Source organism: Rattus norvegicus, chromosome 8, assembly GCF_036323735.1.
Source record: "Rattus norvegicus strain BN/NHsdMcwi chromosome 8, GRCr8, whole genome shotgun sequence".
NCBI classification, from domain to species: domain Eukaryota; kingdom Metazoa; phylum Chordata; class Mammalia; order Rodentia; family Muridae; genus Rattus; species Rattus norvegicus.
In genome coordinates this window covers 18706535-18723790 of record NC_086026.1, presented here as the reverse complement: position 1 = coordinate 18723790, position 17256 = coordinate 18706535, and the positions used below count along the sequence as shown (strand labels likewise).

The following is a 17256-nucleotide window of genomic DNA, read 5'->3' as shown; positions in this document are numbered from 1 at the left end:
CCTCCTCCTCTCTCTCCCTCTCTACCCCTCTCTCTTCCTCCCTCTCTCCCTTTCTCTCTTCCTCCCTCTCTCCCTTTCTCTCTCCCTCTCTCTCTCCCTTTCTCTCTCTTCCTCCCTCTCTCCCTTTCTCCCTCTCTCTCCCTCTCTCTCTCCGTCTCTCTCTTCCTCTCTCTCTTTCTCTCTCTCTCCCTCTCTCTCCCTCTCTCTCTCTCCCTCTCTCTTCCTCTCTCTCTCCCTTTCTCCCCCCGCCCTCTCCCTCCCTCTCTCTCTCTCTCTCTCTCTCTCTCTCACACACACACACACACACACACACACACACACTTGACATGTGGAACCCCATGCGTTTCTTATCACTACTTCTAATTTTTAGAAGTGTTACATTGAATATTAATAAACGCTTTTGGAATCTGCTAAGATTTCTCACCAGAGGCAAAGCAAAGTACAAGCTTTGTGTTTTAGTTTCTTCATCAATAAGAGAAAGCTAAAAATAGTAACCATATTGCTTGATTGCCTCAAGGAAGAAGGGGACGACTCACACATAGACTTTACAACAATGCTTTGCAACAGACTTGAGCTCAGCCTGTCACTTTCTTGACTTCGTACATCTGGTCTTCCCACACCAGCAGAAGCAAAGTCTAACTCAGTGAGCCAAACGCACTGTAAGGACTTCAGTGGTGCAGGGTAGACATATGCCCCCCAAGAGTTCCAATTCAGTAAGTAGGGGAGAGCCTGAATGTTTGCATTTCTAACACTCTTCCATGCACACCCACAGAGAACATAATTGTACTGCTCCCGATCAGGACTTGGAGTTCCAACAAGTTACGCGTGTGATTAGTCCGAGCACACAGACTTGCTGTCAATGTAGCTGCTCATCCAAACACCCTCAGGCACCACTGCAAGGTTCTCTCGGAGAAATGCAGTCGGCTGCCAGTCCCTCTGCAGCTCTTCGTCTGCAGAGGAGGCTTTGCTCTAGGACTTGGAGTGTCTTGGTGGCCTGTGCTGACTCTGTGATGGATGCTTACGATAACAGTGAAGACGTTTCTGAGACACCCAACAACCAAGTCTTCCCAGGATTATCCGGCAGTGGCGGCGGCGAAAGTATAGTGTCTCAGGTCAGTTCAGTACAGGGGGCTACTACCAGAGGACGTCCCCCATCCTGGGTCTGCACTGAGCCAGGACAGTCACTCCCAATGCAGTGACAATGAAGACATAGTTAATGTTAATGCAGGATTACATGTGGACACAAGGACATGGAAAGAATGCTGAGACAAGCAGAGGACACTTTAATCTATCTGGCAGGCTCCAAGATTTCTTGGAGAAAAGATGCTTTTGAGAAAACTTGAGGTGAAATGATCCTTCTTTGCTCCTTAGGTTTACCACTATTCTCTGTGGTGACCTGGTGACCATTTGGGCCCTGGATGTATGCTGTCAACAGACTGTTGATTCTCCCTTTCTCACTGGGATCTTTATAGACTACCCTGGTTACATTAGAAGGGAATCCAGTTGCTACCTTAGATCTTTATTTTATGAATGAGATAATTGGAGAGTTGCTCTTTACTGGGCTCCTTTACAAAGTGTAACATAGGGTGGTCCTGCTGGGGGCTCAGAAAGGGTGCAGAGCAGTCAGATGGAGGATGGGAGGGCAGTCAGATGGAGGCATTAGACTCCTGAGAGGAAAATACTTCTGCTTCTGGGACTACTACCCACAGGAACCAGCATGGCCTTCTTGTTGATCCCTGAAAGCATTTTCTATCCTCAGACCTCATGTCTTCTTAGAGCCCATTTGTGTGTGTGTGTGTGTGTGTGTGTGTGTGTGTGTGTGTGTGTGAACCTGTACTCACACACATGTATATGGTGTGCAGGCCGGAGGTTGATATCAGTCGTCTCCCTCAATTACCCTTCCCTTTACTTTTTGAGACAGGGTCTCTCAGCAGACACAGAGCTCTTAATTATGCTCGGCTGGGTGGCCAGCAAACCTCAGGCAAACACAGATCTAGGGAGAGACCCAGATCCTCATGCAGTGTGACAAGGACGTTACTGAGTGATCCTGCTCCGTGCTTCCCACCGTCCATTTTCCTCCTAACGCCCAATATTCTAATAAGGAAACACGTGAGGAACTCTGGCTCACTAGAGCATCCTGGGCCAGTAAGTGTGGTTGCTACTGTCCATGTCGCCACGCACGATCTATCTACATAGATGCAGTTGCTCAGTGACAAATATTTCTGGCAGGTGACAGTTTCTCTGAGCCAGGGAGCGCAAAAGAATCATGAGCTCTCTACCTCACCCTGCTCTCTCTACAACCCTCTTGATTTGCAGGGCTGGTGAATTAAAACCCACCTGTCTCAACATTTCTAGCCCCATTTCCAGTGCTGGGCAGGAGGATTGCGGGAGGAGGAATAGTGGCTGTGATGCACAGAGAACCATCCCTGCAATGTGGCTCCTGTGTGTTGAGAAAACAGTGCATAAACAAGCTTGGAGGACCCGACCCAACAAGCACATTCACTCTGCTGCTCAAAACCTGCAGAGGAAACGGATTGTGCTGGCTGCTCCCCCGCCCCCTCTGGTTCCTATTTCCAGCTCATCGAAGAATTGGCCCCGGGCCTGTCTGCAACAGGAAATGCTCCTCCTTGGCTGACATGCCTCGCTTCTGTCACACAGGGCTTCCATATGTGCTCATGCTCCCGCTCTTCCCTGACCACACAGAGGCGACCGTCTTCCTCTGACCTCTCCGGTGCTTTTCTCACCCCTGGCACCTTGGATCAGACAGAGCTGTAACTGCCGCCTCCCTCTCCCCTCAGGCACTAAAGGTTCATTGAATTAGTCACTTGGACTTTCCACGGCTTAGCTTAAGGTCACTTGCTAAACTGTCAGCCAGGGAAAAGGCACCTCTGAGGACAGCCTCAGAGTCTCTGCCTCCTTGAGACTCTGGGAGTTTCCCCTCCCCCTGGATGGCTGCTTGTCACTCTCCTGAGGAAATACTAGGCAAGAGTGCCCTCCATGCCATCACTGAGGAGCTTAGCTCCCTGTGACAACTCATGCTTCCATCCCAACAAAGTGGGCAATTGCCTAAGCTCTGCGTGCTTCACTTTTTCCAGCTTGAAAAACAAAGGTACTCAGTTTCCTCACAGGGGTGACTTGAGGACATATTAACTAACCACTTGGAGAAAAACCACCTTAAGAGTTTAACCAGAGGGGGTGAAGGATGATTACCACTCATCCAGACATAGCAAGATCAAATCAAATCACAACAGCGGTGCTGCCTATGTTGTTGGAACCAAAAACCAAATTATCAATAGACTCGAGCCCACTCTCTTTACACCATGCTTCATCTCTGGGCTGGACACCTTCAGGATTATGAGGCAAGGCAAACAAAACACAACAGACTCCTAAATTTGCTGTTCTCTTGGCCCTGTGTCTGGCTTATAGTGGTGGGTGGACTCTATAATTACAGGGGTTGGTTGTAACATCCCCAGCCACATCTGATCCCTAGTCAGGGCAGGGAGCAACACAGGGTGAGGGAACAGCCAGTGGCTGGCTGAACACAGGGTTTAATTGTTTCCCATTAGAGCTTCCATGAGTCAGCTGAGGAGGAAGGTGTTAGAACAGCAGACCCTTACACGGCAAGACTGAAAAGACAGGAACAGTCCGCCTCATAGGTCTTTTGAAGTTGGTGTTTGGATAATCCAGTGATGTTTCAAAACTCTAGGAGTGAATGTTTCAGAGCCACAAATACAAGGAGTGTCACCTGGAGAGGAGTGAGAGGGTGTCCTTCTCCAAGATGATATCCAAAGCAAGAATTTTCCCAACACCCTCACATTACAGCCCACAGATTTGACCGCAAACTTACCCAGCGACCTTATACATACAGCGTGCGCGCACGCACACACACACACACACACACACACACACACACACTCACATGCACATGCAATCACACACATGCATATGCAATCACCCATGCACTGACACACACACACTGACACACATGCACTGACACACATGCACTCATACACACATGCAATCACACATACAGACATACTCACTGACACACACAGACACACAGACACACTCACATGCACATGCAATCACACACATGCATATGCAATCACCCATGCACTGACACACACACACAGACACACATGCACTGACACACATGCACTCATACACACATGCAATCACACACACAGACATACTCACTGACACACACAGACACACACACACACAGACACACTCACATGCACATGCAATCACACACATGCATATGCAATCACCCATGCACTGACACACACACACAGACACACATGCACTCATACACACATGCAATCACACACACAGACATACTCACTGACACACACAGACACACACACATACACACACCGACACACATGCACTCATACACACACACAATCACACACACAGACATACTCACTGACACACACAGACACACACACACATACACAATTTAGTTCATCACCTCATGGCTTCCACTAGTGGGGCGGAGGTACAGTGTGTGATGCGAATTTTCATGACAAACCTTGAAACTTTGTTAAAACACAGTCAGTCAGCTAGCTTGTCTCGTCCCCACTCCTGTCAACCAGAAAAAACAGCAGCATATGTGTCCAGAATGTACTGCAATAATTAAAACAGCTACTTTTAAAATATCTTGTGATTCCCAATTTGATTCTTGAAAGTAGCCGCATGTCTTTATCTCTAACTCCTCCTACCTTTACAACAGCCTCAGGCCCACTGATTTTCTACACAATTTAGGTCTAGACAGATGCGGCCTATGCATACGGCTTACAAAAGACTGCAGTGACTGGAAGGGAGGAGAAACCCTTTAGAAGCTGTCCACCTGCTGCTTGTTTCATTTGTGTTTGACAGTGTCTATAAGCTCAGTGCCTGCTAATTTAAGGTCATCTCCCTTCCTCTCCCCCTTCCTTGCCTTAAAGTTACCTATTTTGAGCTTCAGGGAGGGTGGTCCCTAATTCTTGTCTCCCATCCCTCTGTAATTCAGTTCAAGGAGAATCATCTATTGTGTTTCCAAGGCTGTGGTTTGGGTTTTCAAAAGAAGTATAAATTGCATTTCCTGTTTTCAAGGTATCCAAGGCCTGTGCGGGAAGATGAGCCTAAACAGAAAGTGCTTGCCTGAAAGAATATGGCAATCACTTAAAAAGAATAAAACAGACAAAGTGGGCATGCAGAGAGACAAACAAAGAGGACACAGAGAGACAGAGGGCACGCAGAGAGACGTGCTGTGGATCGTGATTCTTACAGTCTTCTTTGTATGTGCTGGTTTCCCTAACACAGTGGACGGGCAGGCCTGTTGTCTTTCTCCACATTGCTTTTGTTCATCCTCAGCTGACCGGATCCAGTACAGAGATGGACTCTGCCAGCCTGGCCCTGTCCAGGTTGGGCAATCTGTCCATGTTTCCCAGCATGACACGGAAGAAACCCAGAGCAATCTCGAATGCTCTCCAAGGTCAGTATGTGGTAAAGGTGCTAGGGAGAGTCCAGAGCCTCTGTGAGTCTCTACCAACGCCTCTGGAAACTAGCAGTGGGTAAGAAAGTGTTCCTGACACCACAGCAAATGTCCCTCAGCTACCCAAAGACAGTACTGACTGTAGTTTATACATATTTTTTATTTAGTGTGCATGCACGCTTGTGTGTGGGTGTGTATGCATGTATGTGTGTATGTGCATGTGTCTGTATGTAGAGACTAGAAAACAGCTCCTATGTGCTATTCCTTACTGACCTGGAACTTGCCAACGAGGCCAAGGGTCCACTGGACTCTGTCTCACCAGCTCTGGCATTACAAGTACACACCCAGATGCATGGGTTTTTGGACATGGGTTCTGGGATTTTGACTACACTTGCAAGCACATTTCTGTCTGAGCTACCCTCTCCCCTGCCCTGGAGTTTACGTTTTAGCTTTAGAGCGGAGTTGTCACCAGACTCCAGGGAGACTGGTGAGGAGCGAGGCTGTCCCATGGGGAAGTAGGTGGAGGCAGGCCTGTAGCTCACAGCTCCGCTCTCCTGCTCCAACCTACGAGAGCGATCCAAAGCACAGGTATAAAGAGCTGGTGCAGAGAAGTGACCGAGGCTTCGTTCTCCCAGGCTTCCCTTTCAGGAATGGAAACAAGATTTGGCTTGTTAGGAGAAGAAAGCCTGCTTTACGAGAATTGGTAACTGGTACGGGAGGAAAGTGTGAGAGTTCCGGAGGGCGTTTCTCTGACCATTTCCAGTCACCTTGGGAGCAAAGTGCCCCTTTCTTTTCCTGTTTATAAGAGGGTAGAGGCCTGCTCTTGGCTTCTTATGATCCACAGATTCGGAAAATATTGATTTTCATGGAATCCCTGAGGCTCTAGTGAAATTAACGTGATTTTCATAAATACAAGTTGTATCAGAGCTGTTGTCATAGAAACCGGAATGGAAAGAACAGCAGGAGTGTGAGCAGGAGAAACCTGTGGCCGGCGTTTGGGTTTGGACGGCATTGCTCTTGGATCCTACAGCTCCTGCCAAGTGGGTTCTTCTCAGCTCTGAAGCTGGTCATCCACTGTTGGGGGAGCCCTCCACAGCAAGATGCTAGTGTTGCACTGTCTGCTCCAAACACCTTCCCAGGCTAATTCACCGTGTGTCCTCTCTCTAGCCTTGTGTGAAGCCATGCCCAGTTCCTAGCCACGCCTTCATCTGTGTACCTCAAGCTCCAGGGAGCGTCTTAATTAAAGTTAGGGCTGGGCTAAGCCCTGGGCCAGCACCTCCTCTACAGAGAACCTCAAAACCTGAGCTGCTTCTAAGTTCCCAGAAATGGTGGCACTCACGTCTGCCAGTCTTTGCACCCCACTAGATCCTCTCCATTTGAAATACTATCCTATTCTGGGTGTATTGTGATTAATTGCACACAGCCTGTAGTATTTGTTGCCTTGAGTTCGATGAGGACGTATGTTTTAATAAACTTTGTACTGCTCTTTCCTGCCACAGCACTTTTCCCCATTGGAAGAAATCGATGAGTGCTTGCATGTCAAGTCAGCAGGAAGCCAGACAGGAGCAATGGGGTCTTTGGGGCCTACAAAGTCCTGGCACGATCATGTCGGTAGGACTTCACAGAGCCATTTATATCAAGGCAGGGGAGTAGCCCCTGATTCATTCTTTTTAAATCACCCTTCAGGTTGCCCTCTTCCTCCTCTCCTTCCTCCTCAGTCCCACACCTATACACATATACTTTAACACAGGGTCTGATGACTCCCAGGTGGGCCTCAAACTCACTATGTAGCTGGCAATGACCTTGCATTTCTTATCCTCCTGCCGCCACCTCCTGAGTTCTGGACCAGACTGTTGGTGAGTAGGTTGACTACGTCTGTTCTTCCAGTTGTAAGTTGAGGACTAACATTTCCCGAGTTAGAGATTTGTTTAGAAAATTCGGCACAATAATGATTATCTGGGTATCTCTGCGCTTAACACACAGTAGGGCCATGCGGCGGACCAAACATAGATAACAGCACACAGTGTGGTTTGACTTGACAACTCCTACTTGCTACCAGACTGCAAACAGTCACCCATTTGTCACTTTCAAGTTTTGACAGATACCTGTGGGGTAACTTGAGATGCACAGTACCATTTCCCCAACATCAGTGACCCCAAATTCTGCTGGGCAGATAAATCTCACATAATATAATGTCTCGAGTCCACAGGAAGTATGAACACCATTGAGAGAAGTCTCTGGAAACTGCATTGGTAAGTAGAGTGGGCAGCTTCCCTGGGGACCAGTCTCAGAGAGGACACCGCAAATTGGAACTTTCAGACCCCCAAACAGTAGGGATATGGTGGGGAAGTCAAAGGAATTCAACTTCCTCAGCCTCCCCCACACAAATCAATCGCAGAGGAAATGGGAATCGGAGGGAAAGGTTCCTTAGAATGCTTTCTATTTGTACCCAGTGACCTCACCTCATAAATCTCCCTGCCTCCTGGTGGGGCTTCTTGAGCAGAACCCCAGAGATGCTTTCCAGTCTCTTTATAGGTTCACTTTTGAGCCTGTGAGATGGATAGTGGAACCTTGGGTCTGGGGAAGGCAACACATAACGGGGAGGACACTGAGGAAGACCTTGGGGAAGACCTTGTGGTTGAGAAGCTGATTATCTAAGTAACTTCAAGCCACTGGAATTATTCCAGGAGATAAAAACACGACTATGAAGTTGATTCTATATTTTGCCTAGGATTGTGTTGTCCCTTGTTCGTGTGCCCTGTGTCCTGAGCTGCAGTCAATGAGCAGGCTGCTCATGTCTGATTTCACCCTTCATGCAGCATACCCAAGAATGGCTCACATGTTAGCCTTCTAAGCCTCTCCCGGCTTGCCCTGTCTCCTAAGTCACAGTTGCTACAGTGCGTGCCTTTCAATTTGCAAATGAGGAGTGTTAGATCTTGCAACAGGTACAGGAAAAAAAATCTGTAGCCTGAGATGTACCCTTTGGACCCTCAAAACGCCACTTCTTGTGTTATTAGCCAGACCTTCCTTTCAGCGTGACCTCAATGCATCGTAGGTTTCCTTTTTCCATTTGGTAAGAGGGGAAATAAATGAATGTACAGAGCATGTCCGTGACTGCACCACAGAGGAGGCTTTTGTTATCAATCTCATTTTTCTTGTTTTGCAACCAACATATCCAATTCATGCAAAATCAGTTTGACTCTTTTTTTTTATTATATATATTTTTTGCTTTCATAAGAGGCTCATAAAAGCAAGTCTTGGCAAATGTACGTGGTGCAAGCCAGAATTTTATAGGGCTAATAAAACACCCAGCCATGTTTAGAGCCTAGCTCTGGCACTCGCTGAGCTGTAGTGACTGCTCTGGGTACTGGGTTTTAGAAGATAAAGACCCTGTCTCCAGGGATCTTCTAGGTGAACCCAGGCAGGCACCCAGAACAAGAGAATCAGCAAAGGCTGATTCTAGGCTGCCTGAGATAAAAAACAAAACAAAACAAAACAAAACAACAACAACAACAAAAATGAAAACAAAACAACAAAAACCCAACCCTCAAGGTCTGGCACTGTTTAATAGCATCACCATTCTTCCCAGTCGGCCATGAGGAGCCCTGTTTCTCCAGCGATGTCATTGTGGAGCCTGGCTTGGATTAGTGTAATCCACAGCATGCAGGCCTCCTGGACTCCACCATTCCCTCTAGGGATGTGTGGCACTTACAGAACTCAGCTTTAGAAAGGCTGGCTGAAGCCCAGACTTCCCCACTCACAGTGCCAAGCAAACTTCACGTGATTCCCGCACCCTGGAGTGCACACAGTGAACGTCCCGTGGTTTAAAGCGATGCATAGAAATCTCTCCCGAAACCCACGCTGTCTCAGCAGTTGATGAATATGCTTCATTCCAAGCAAAGATTGGCAATTGTCAGCCCCTGACGACATGTGTGTTCCTTCCCCATTCCTCGTGAGGTGGGGAGCAGGTGCAGGCCCGGTAGGATCAAGAGGGCCCCATGCTACAAAGTCCTAGAGCTTTTTGCCGGAATGACTGAGATGCCAATTGCCTTTATGCCTGTACTGAACTCATCAAATCCATATTTTCAGAAACAATGAAATCTTGAATATCAACTATTCCCAACAAGAGGAAAAATGTGTGTAGACACAGTGGCAGTTGAGGTTAGAGGTGAGGTCTTTTAATTGACATAGAAACTTCTGTCTTCTCTAATCAACAAGAACTTCAGTTAAGAACTCCCATGACCTACACACCATGGCATTAGTGTAGAGATCCAAGGGCAACTTGTTAAAATCTGTTCTGTCTTTCTACCGTGTGGGTATCAAAGTCAGGTTGTCAGGATTGGCAGCAAGCACCTTTATCTTCTGAGCCACCTTGCTGGCCCATCTCTCTATTTTCCAAAGTGACTGTTGTGCTGTTATGGATGACATCCTGAAAACACGTTGCAAACATCAGTGAAGCAACAGGTAGGTTGGTTTTCAGTGCCAGAGCAGGAGAGAAACCCGTTTACGAATGGTCTGACCTCTGAAGAAGCACAGGATGTTCACAAATCCAAGCTGCACACACAGAGCAAAGCGCACCATATCACCTTCTTGCTGTGGTTACAACCTCCATAAATCCAGTTATAGGAGCAGAAGTTTAGAGCTGGAGGGAACTTCAAATACGGTTTTATTAGCTCTCACAGTGAGAGGTAAAGGAAACTCAGAGAGGATGTGAGGCTCCTAGCAGTCACAGCTACTCTTCTTTCCCCTTGCTCTCTTCTAACAAAGGTCTGGCACTGAGCATCTGCATAGCCCTTCTTATAGAATTACCAAGGAAATAGAAGATATCCTAAATTATTTCTTTAAGTGATAGCGTTTAGGACAGAGCCTGTCTTAGTTAGGATTTCTATTGCTGTGACAAAATACCGTGACCAGAGAGCAAGTAGGGAATGAAAGTGTTTGTTTGCCTCTCACTTCCACAGCATTATTCGTTATTGGAGAAAGGGCAGGAACTCAAAGCACGCAGGACTCTGAAGGCAGGAGCTGATGCAGCGGTCATAGAGGGGTACTGGCTTGCTTTCCCTGGCTTGCCCAGCCCACTTTCTTACAGAAGCCAGGACCACTAGCCCAGGGATGGCACCACTCACAATGGGCTGCCCCATAATTTATCACTAATTAAGACAATGCCTTACAACTGAGGCTTCTTTCTTTCTGAGGACTCAAGCTTGTGTTAAGTTGACACACAAAACCAGCCAGTACAGAGTCCCAAGCTCATTCTCCTTCCTTCCTTCCTTCCTTCCTTCCTTCCTTCCTTCCTTCCTTCCTTTCTTTCTTTCTTTCTTTCCTTCTTTCTTTCTCTTTGTATGTGGCAGCAAGCAAAGCCATATCTTTGCACATGGCAAAGAAATCAAAAAGAAGAGCTCTCAGAAACCCTGGAGCTGACAGACGGATCTCACAGGAGTTTGCCATGCATACTACTTAATAAGAAAAATGGTCTATAAGGGAAGATGGTGCTGCTGCACACCTTTAATCGCAGCACTTGGGAGGCAGAGGCAGGTGGGTCTCTGAGTCTCACACCAGCCCGGTCTACAGAGCGGAATCCAGGACAGCCAGAGTTACACAGAGAAACCCTGTCTCAAAAACAAACAGAAGACAAATGGTGTGGCACTTCATGATTAAAGCAAGCGCAGATGGGTAAGCTCTCCCACAGTGATGTAAGCCTTCCTATAGAACTGAGGGGCGGGGCTGCCCACCTTCCCACCGCCTCCTCAGAACCTGTGCAAGAGCTTCCTTAGTGTCCGACTTTCCAGAACTACCAAGGGCAAGAAGTCATACAAGCAACCTGTTTTCTTATTATAGAATAGCCCATAAACATCGTGGACATGTCGGAAAGTCCAAAATGAAAGTAGGCTTTCTATGCATGAGCTGCTATGTGCAAGTCTGGGGTTTCTTCAGATGTATCTTAGCCATGCTTCTCTCTCTCTCTCTCTCTCTCTCTCTCTCTCTCTCTCTCTCTCTCTCTCTCTCTCCCTCCCTCCGTCCCTCCCTTCCTCCTCACCCTGCCCCCCCACGATTCTTACAACAGGATTTCTCTGTGTAGTCCAGGCTGTCCTGGAACTCACTCTGAAGAGCAGTCTGGCCTAGAACTCACAGAGATCTGCCTGCCTCTACCTCCCAATTGCCGGGATTAAAGGTGTGCACTACCACCAACAGGGTGTATAGACAGTTTTCAAATCCTCTCTTCCTTTGTGCATTAAAGTTTATGAGGAACATTTGCTTTCTTAGTGGCTTTTACACATCTGCAACTAAATAAACTACCTGGAAGGTGGGTGAAACCCCCCCCAGCTCAGCCCTGGTCTTGGATATGGTAGGGTTGAAAGTGCACAGCTTGCAATGCATTTGCACAGACTCCTTTGAGGTCATACCTCTGAGCAATGTATCTTAAGAACAATGGCTGTTCCACAATGCCCCTTACAACAAGAAGTGACTGAGTTTTCCTAAGTGAGGAGAAGGTAGACAATAGAACTTTTCCATTTCTGTTGCTATAAATAAAACTATAATAAATAAATAAAACAGTTACAATATAACTGTTGTAAAAAGTAACAGTTTAATAACTATTTTAAAAGATTTTTAAAAATTTAATTTGCATACATCCATTCATGTATGTGATTCTTTGATTATTTTTTAATTATAAGTTTTAAAAAGGATAATTAGGTCAAGATCATAAACATCCTAATGGTGTTTGATACATATTGACAACTCATCCTCTGAGGTCACACACAGAATCACTTCCTCACATAGAGCACAAGAGTCTCACTTCCTTACATCCCAGATAACCCAGAGTAGGAATTTTCACCAGCTCAAATGGAGAAAACCAGCAGCTTAGGATTGCTTGCATTTCTTTCACATCAGTTGAAGTTGTCTATTTCTGCCTTATACTTATTTGGCAATCATGTGGTCTTGTAGACCATCATGTTCTAAGTAAGATATCTTTGCTTAAACATAACAGGTACAACACAAAAACATGGGGCACCAGTCACCTCAATGGTAGCCAAGTAGACATAGTATTGGTTCTCTCTCTCTCTCTCTCTCTCTCTCTCTCTCTCTCTCTCTCTTTTCTCTCTCCATCTCTCTTTGTCTGTTTGTTGGTTTCTCCCTCCCACCTTCTCTCCCTCTTTCCCTCACTCTCTCCCTCCCACCTTCTCTTTCTCTCTCTCCCTCCTTCTCTCCCACCTTCTCTTCCTCTCTCTCTCCCTCCTTCTCTTCCCCCCCCCTCTCTCTTTCTATCCTCACATTATGAGGAACTTTCTGGCTGTGGGAAGTCCCAGGGCAACTCCTACAATTACTGCAGAAATACAGTCTTGAAACTCCAAACGGGAACAGGTCAGTGTGTGCTAAAGCGAGCTCCATCAGAAACGGAAGGGCAGGCATGATTGTGTTTTTTAGTTAATTTTCAGAGTGGTCGCTTTATGATAGTGGAATGGTTTGGGGGTTTTCTGATTTGTTTTAAATGCAGGACTTGAACTCATGGCAATCCTTCTGCTGTAGTTCCAAATGCTGGGATCCCAGGTATGTGCACTGTACCTGGCTAAGAGCAATCCCTTTATCTAATCTGGTTTTGGTATGCACAGATATGGGCTGCTAGGTGTTCTTCACATAGGGAAAGCTGGAAGAAAGAAGATACAGGGGCATGTGTAGCTGCCTCGTGATCCTGACTGGCCCCACACAAGTCCTAAGGTCATACATAACCCAACAGCTGGAGCTGTGGTGGAGAGTGCTGGATTCTTGGACTCTGTGGTACTCAGTGCAGGGAAATATCATATGAATTTTTATAGGGGAAAGTGAATTTTTATAGGCGAAAGTGAGTTGATGATCAAGGCCTCTTACACACACACAGAGAGAGGGGGGGAGAGTGTCTGTTTTGCTTCTATCTATCTATCTATCTATCTATCTATCTATCTATCTATCTACTATCTATTTCATTTATCATCTTCCTGGTTAAAGACTATATGGTTAAAAAAATAAAACCCAAGTGGCATAGGTCTCATATGCTTAAGTGTGTTTTCAGAACTCCTAGAGAGCCTATAACAAATTCAATTCGTTCTCCTTAGTGATTCAGTACTTTTGGAATATGTCTTAGAACCTGCATTTCTACTAAGCAATGTGTTTATAAAGAAAGAAATTCTAGGCTTCAGGGATCTATTTTAAATGCCCTTCCTGATGAGGGCCCCACAACTACACATTGTTCCCAAGCAAAGACACTGAAGTGATTCTTTTGGATAAGGTATACCAGTATCCCCAAGACAGGGAGGGGAATGGAGCCCTTCGGATGTACTGTGTGGAGATCAGCTGCAGAATGCTGTGCTGGTAGGCACGGAGAAATAGTAAAAGAATGTGTGAGCAGTTCCCACCTGGGCTATTTCCCAAGAACTGGCAGTGCAGTCTCAGTGTCTGGGGTCCCTGGTGCTGTTAGTCAGGTTTAGGCTGCTCCATAAATGTCATGTTGGTTTAATATATTATTATGAATACATTATAAATTATATTGTGACACCCAATAGGCCACTGCCCTTCCAGGGAACTAGACACCACCCACTGGAAATCAGAAGGGTTTATGCCATTTCTCAAAGAGAAGAACGTTTATTCTGTCCTAACCACAGGATTAGCTTCCAAATGTCAGTCAATAGCAACACACCTGGAATTTTAAAGGTGTGGAGAGAGTTCCAGCTCTACCGTGCATCCTGAGCTCTCATAGGAATGAGAGAAGCAGGAAGGAAACAAAGGTTCGTTCTCTTCCCTCCTCGCTGCCTGCAGAAACCCACATGTCCTTCTAAGGCTGCAATGTCCCATTCACCAGGACAGAGTGCACAACCCTGGAGTGAGGGGTGCGATGACTTAAAACATTCTTTCTCATGTTACCAGCACAGAGCGCCTGGTTTTCTCCTTGCCACAGTTCTGGTGGTGCCGCAGAAGTGCTTGCCTTGCAACCACAGCGGCCTGAGTGAGGTCTCCAGTGTCCACATAAAATCAAAGCTGGTCCTGGAACCCTAGCACTGGGGAGGGAGACACAGGGAGCTCCCTATGGACTTACTAGCCAGCTAGTCTGGCTTGCTCGGTGATTGCCTGTCTACCAAGAGACTCTTTCCCAAAAACCAAGGTTGACAGTATAGATAGCAATGGAGGAATGGCACCCAGGGTTGTCATGTGACTACTGCTATTGCCGCTGTTACTACTACTATTACTACTACTACTACTACTACTACTACTACTACTACTATAACAACACACTAACACACACACATGCACACACACATGAACACATACATGAATACACACTAATACACACATGCACACACACAAACACACACATGAATAACACAGACACACACACACTAACACACATGCACACACACACCACTTTTGCTTCTGTGCTTCTAGCAGAGGGACAAGATGGATGAAAGAGAGAGAAAGTCAGACTCTCTTTCCATTTTGCTCAATGGGCAACAGCTTCACCTTTACTCCCCAGTTATTCTGCTGTGTATCATATCAAGAAAATGCTCACAGTGAAAGTACACTCTGGCAATGTCCTGACAGTATGCTTTTCTTTTTTTTTTCTTTTTTTTTTGTTCTTTTTTTCAGAGCTGGGGATCGAACCCAGGGCCTTGCGCTTCCTAGGTAAGCGCTCTACCACTGAGCTAAATCCCCAGCCCCGACAGTATGCTTTTCAAAGAATGGACATAAGCCCAGCACAATAGAGTCAGTTTCTCTGTCCCCCCCTCTCTCCTCCCCCCTCACACACATTGTGTAGCTACAATAGGTGGCCCCCATAGACTAGGGCTGGTAAGATGACTCAGTGGGCATTTATCACAAGCCTGATGACCTGAGTTTGATTCCCTGGACCCACATGGAGGAAACGAAAACTAATTTCTGATTTCACCTGTAGGCTAGAGCATGTGTGCACCCCTCAATGCAATAGCTAAATAAAGGCTAATTAAAGATTTCAAAGGATATTCCATCTAATTATTGGTTCCTTTTCCAGCCCTCCCAGTCTACCCTGTACCTCTAGTCTTCAGGCCTCCACACAACGCCTCTACAGTATTCCACGTTTTTCAAAGCAAATTAATGAAAAAATGTATACCTGAAGGGTAGTGCCTCTTCTGATGGTCTATGTCAGAGTGGGAGCAGTAAGACAGAAAATCGGCACTCCGTCGTTTAAAGGACAGAGTAAATAAAGCCTTAAAACCCTGCAAAGAGAGTCAAATCAGAACTCCTGACCCTACAATGACGTGAAGCCAATAGTGAGTGCAGGTGCCAAGGTGTGGGGAGGAGAAAGGACATCACGTATTCTCCAGCATGGGAGTGATAGCATCTCTCTGTGATGCCCTTGCTCGGGGTTTCCATCCCCAGAAGAAGCTTGGGAGAAAGGACAAACACTAATGTCTAAATCCGACAACCCCGGCTTTTATTGGTGCTCTGAAGGAGAGACTGTGCCTGTAGCAATCCATCATTTACTTATTGTGTACAAAGAGGTAGTTGGGTATTAAGTGCAGATTTGACCAAAATGCAACAGACAAAAAATCTCGAGAGCTTTATTCTACACAGAGATGTTTTCAGAGAGTGCAGACTGCATCTGAGGTTGGCCAAATCACTGGGGCCCCCGTAAGCAATGTTGAATGATTTGGAATGATAAAAATCTCAAAATAAGCCATCTCTCTCTCTCTCCATGGACACAGGTAAGTGTGTTTTTTTTTTAAATTGTTTTGATCAATCCTTCCCAAGGCATTGCTTTGCTCATCAGCAGAGAAACTGTGAGCAATGGACCTGGTTGTGCTGTGACAGTCACCTGACAAGGAAGCCTGCAGACGCGTCTGCTGGGAGGTGGGCTGAAGGCCATTTAACTTGGAAACTTGTCTTGATTGTTTCTAAAACAAAACAAGCAGCTCCTTTTCTGACACAGGAGTGGAAGGAGCAAGCCTGCTCTCCAGCTGACCTCTGCTTTGGTCCTCTCCCATGGGAAGGGTGTTTGTGTCTCATACTCCATTCTGAAACCTAGAGTAAAACTCCCCCGAATCTTTGCTTCAGTGTTCCCCTTGAGAACAATGAGAAGAAAAGCCAACGGTAGGAGTGGGCTAAAGGTCACATGAAGTAGAACATGTTAAAGACATTTACAATCCCAGAGAATGGGTGAGTTTTCGTTGCATGGCCTTCCACAACATGCTATGGATTTGTTCGGCTGGTTTTAATAATAATAGTTTAGAAAGGAGTGGTGGGAATGTTGTCCTGTGTGTACATGATGGAGTGAGTGACTCCTAGAAGAATTTAACACCAGTGGACAGATGGGAAACACCACTAAGTCCCTTTCATGTGATTCCCAGCCTCTCAGTATGGAGAACACCACAGGCTGAACTGGATCCGCGACACCTTTTCCAATGCATGTGCTTTTAGCCAGTTGTCATGGACGATAAGACTCTATTTTCTTTCTAACTTCCTTCCCTTTCTTTTACCCCAGCACAACAATTTTGGGCATTTACCAGCCATCTCTTGCCAGGTTCTCACCCATGCAAGCATACCCCCACCTTCCTTTTAGCCATGGGACTCTAGAGCCCAGGAGGATGATGGAGAAACGATTCCCAAAGCAATAGGACACATGCTGGAGCCATCAGCCTCACAAACGTTTCAGCTAGCGGGCTGGGGCAGAGAATGATTCTTACATCTGTACTGGGATGCTCAGTACAAGGGAAGAGAAACACCTTGGTGAAAATCCCCTGTAAACAACAGTTTTGAGAGAGGGGATGGTTTTC

The 17256-nt window shown here is 46.4% G+C and overlaps 1 protein-coding gene across 2 annotated transcripts in view; it reads right to left on the bottom strand.

Annotated features, from left to right (window-relative positions):
• The window catches only part of Maml2 (mastermind-like transcriptional coactivator 2), a 317444-nt gene that overhangs the window by 146133 nt on the left and 154055 nt on the right, over positions 1-17256 (bottom strand). The window lies entirely within an intron of this gene.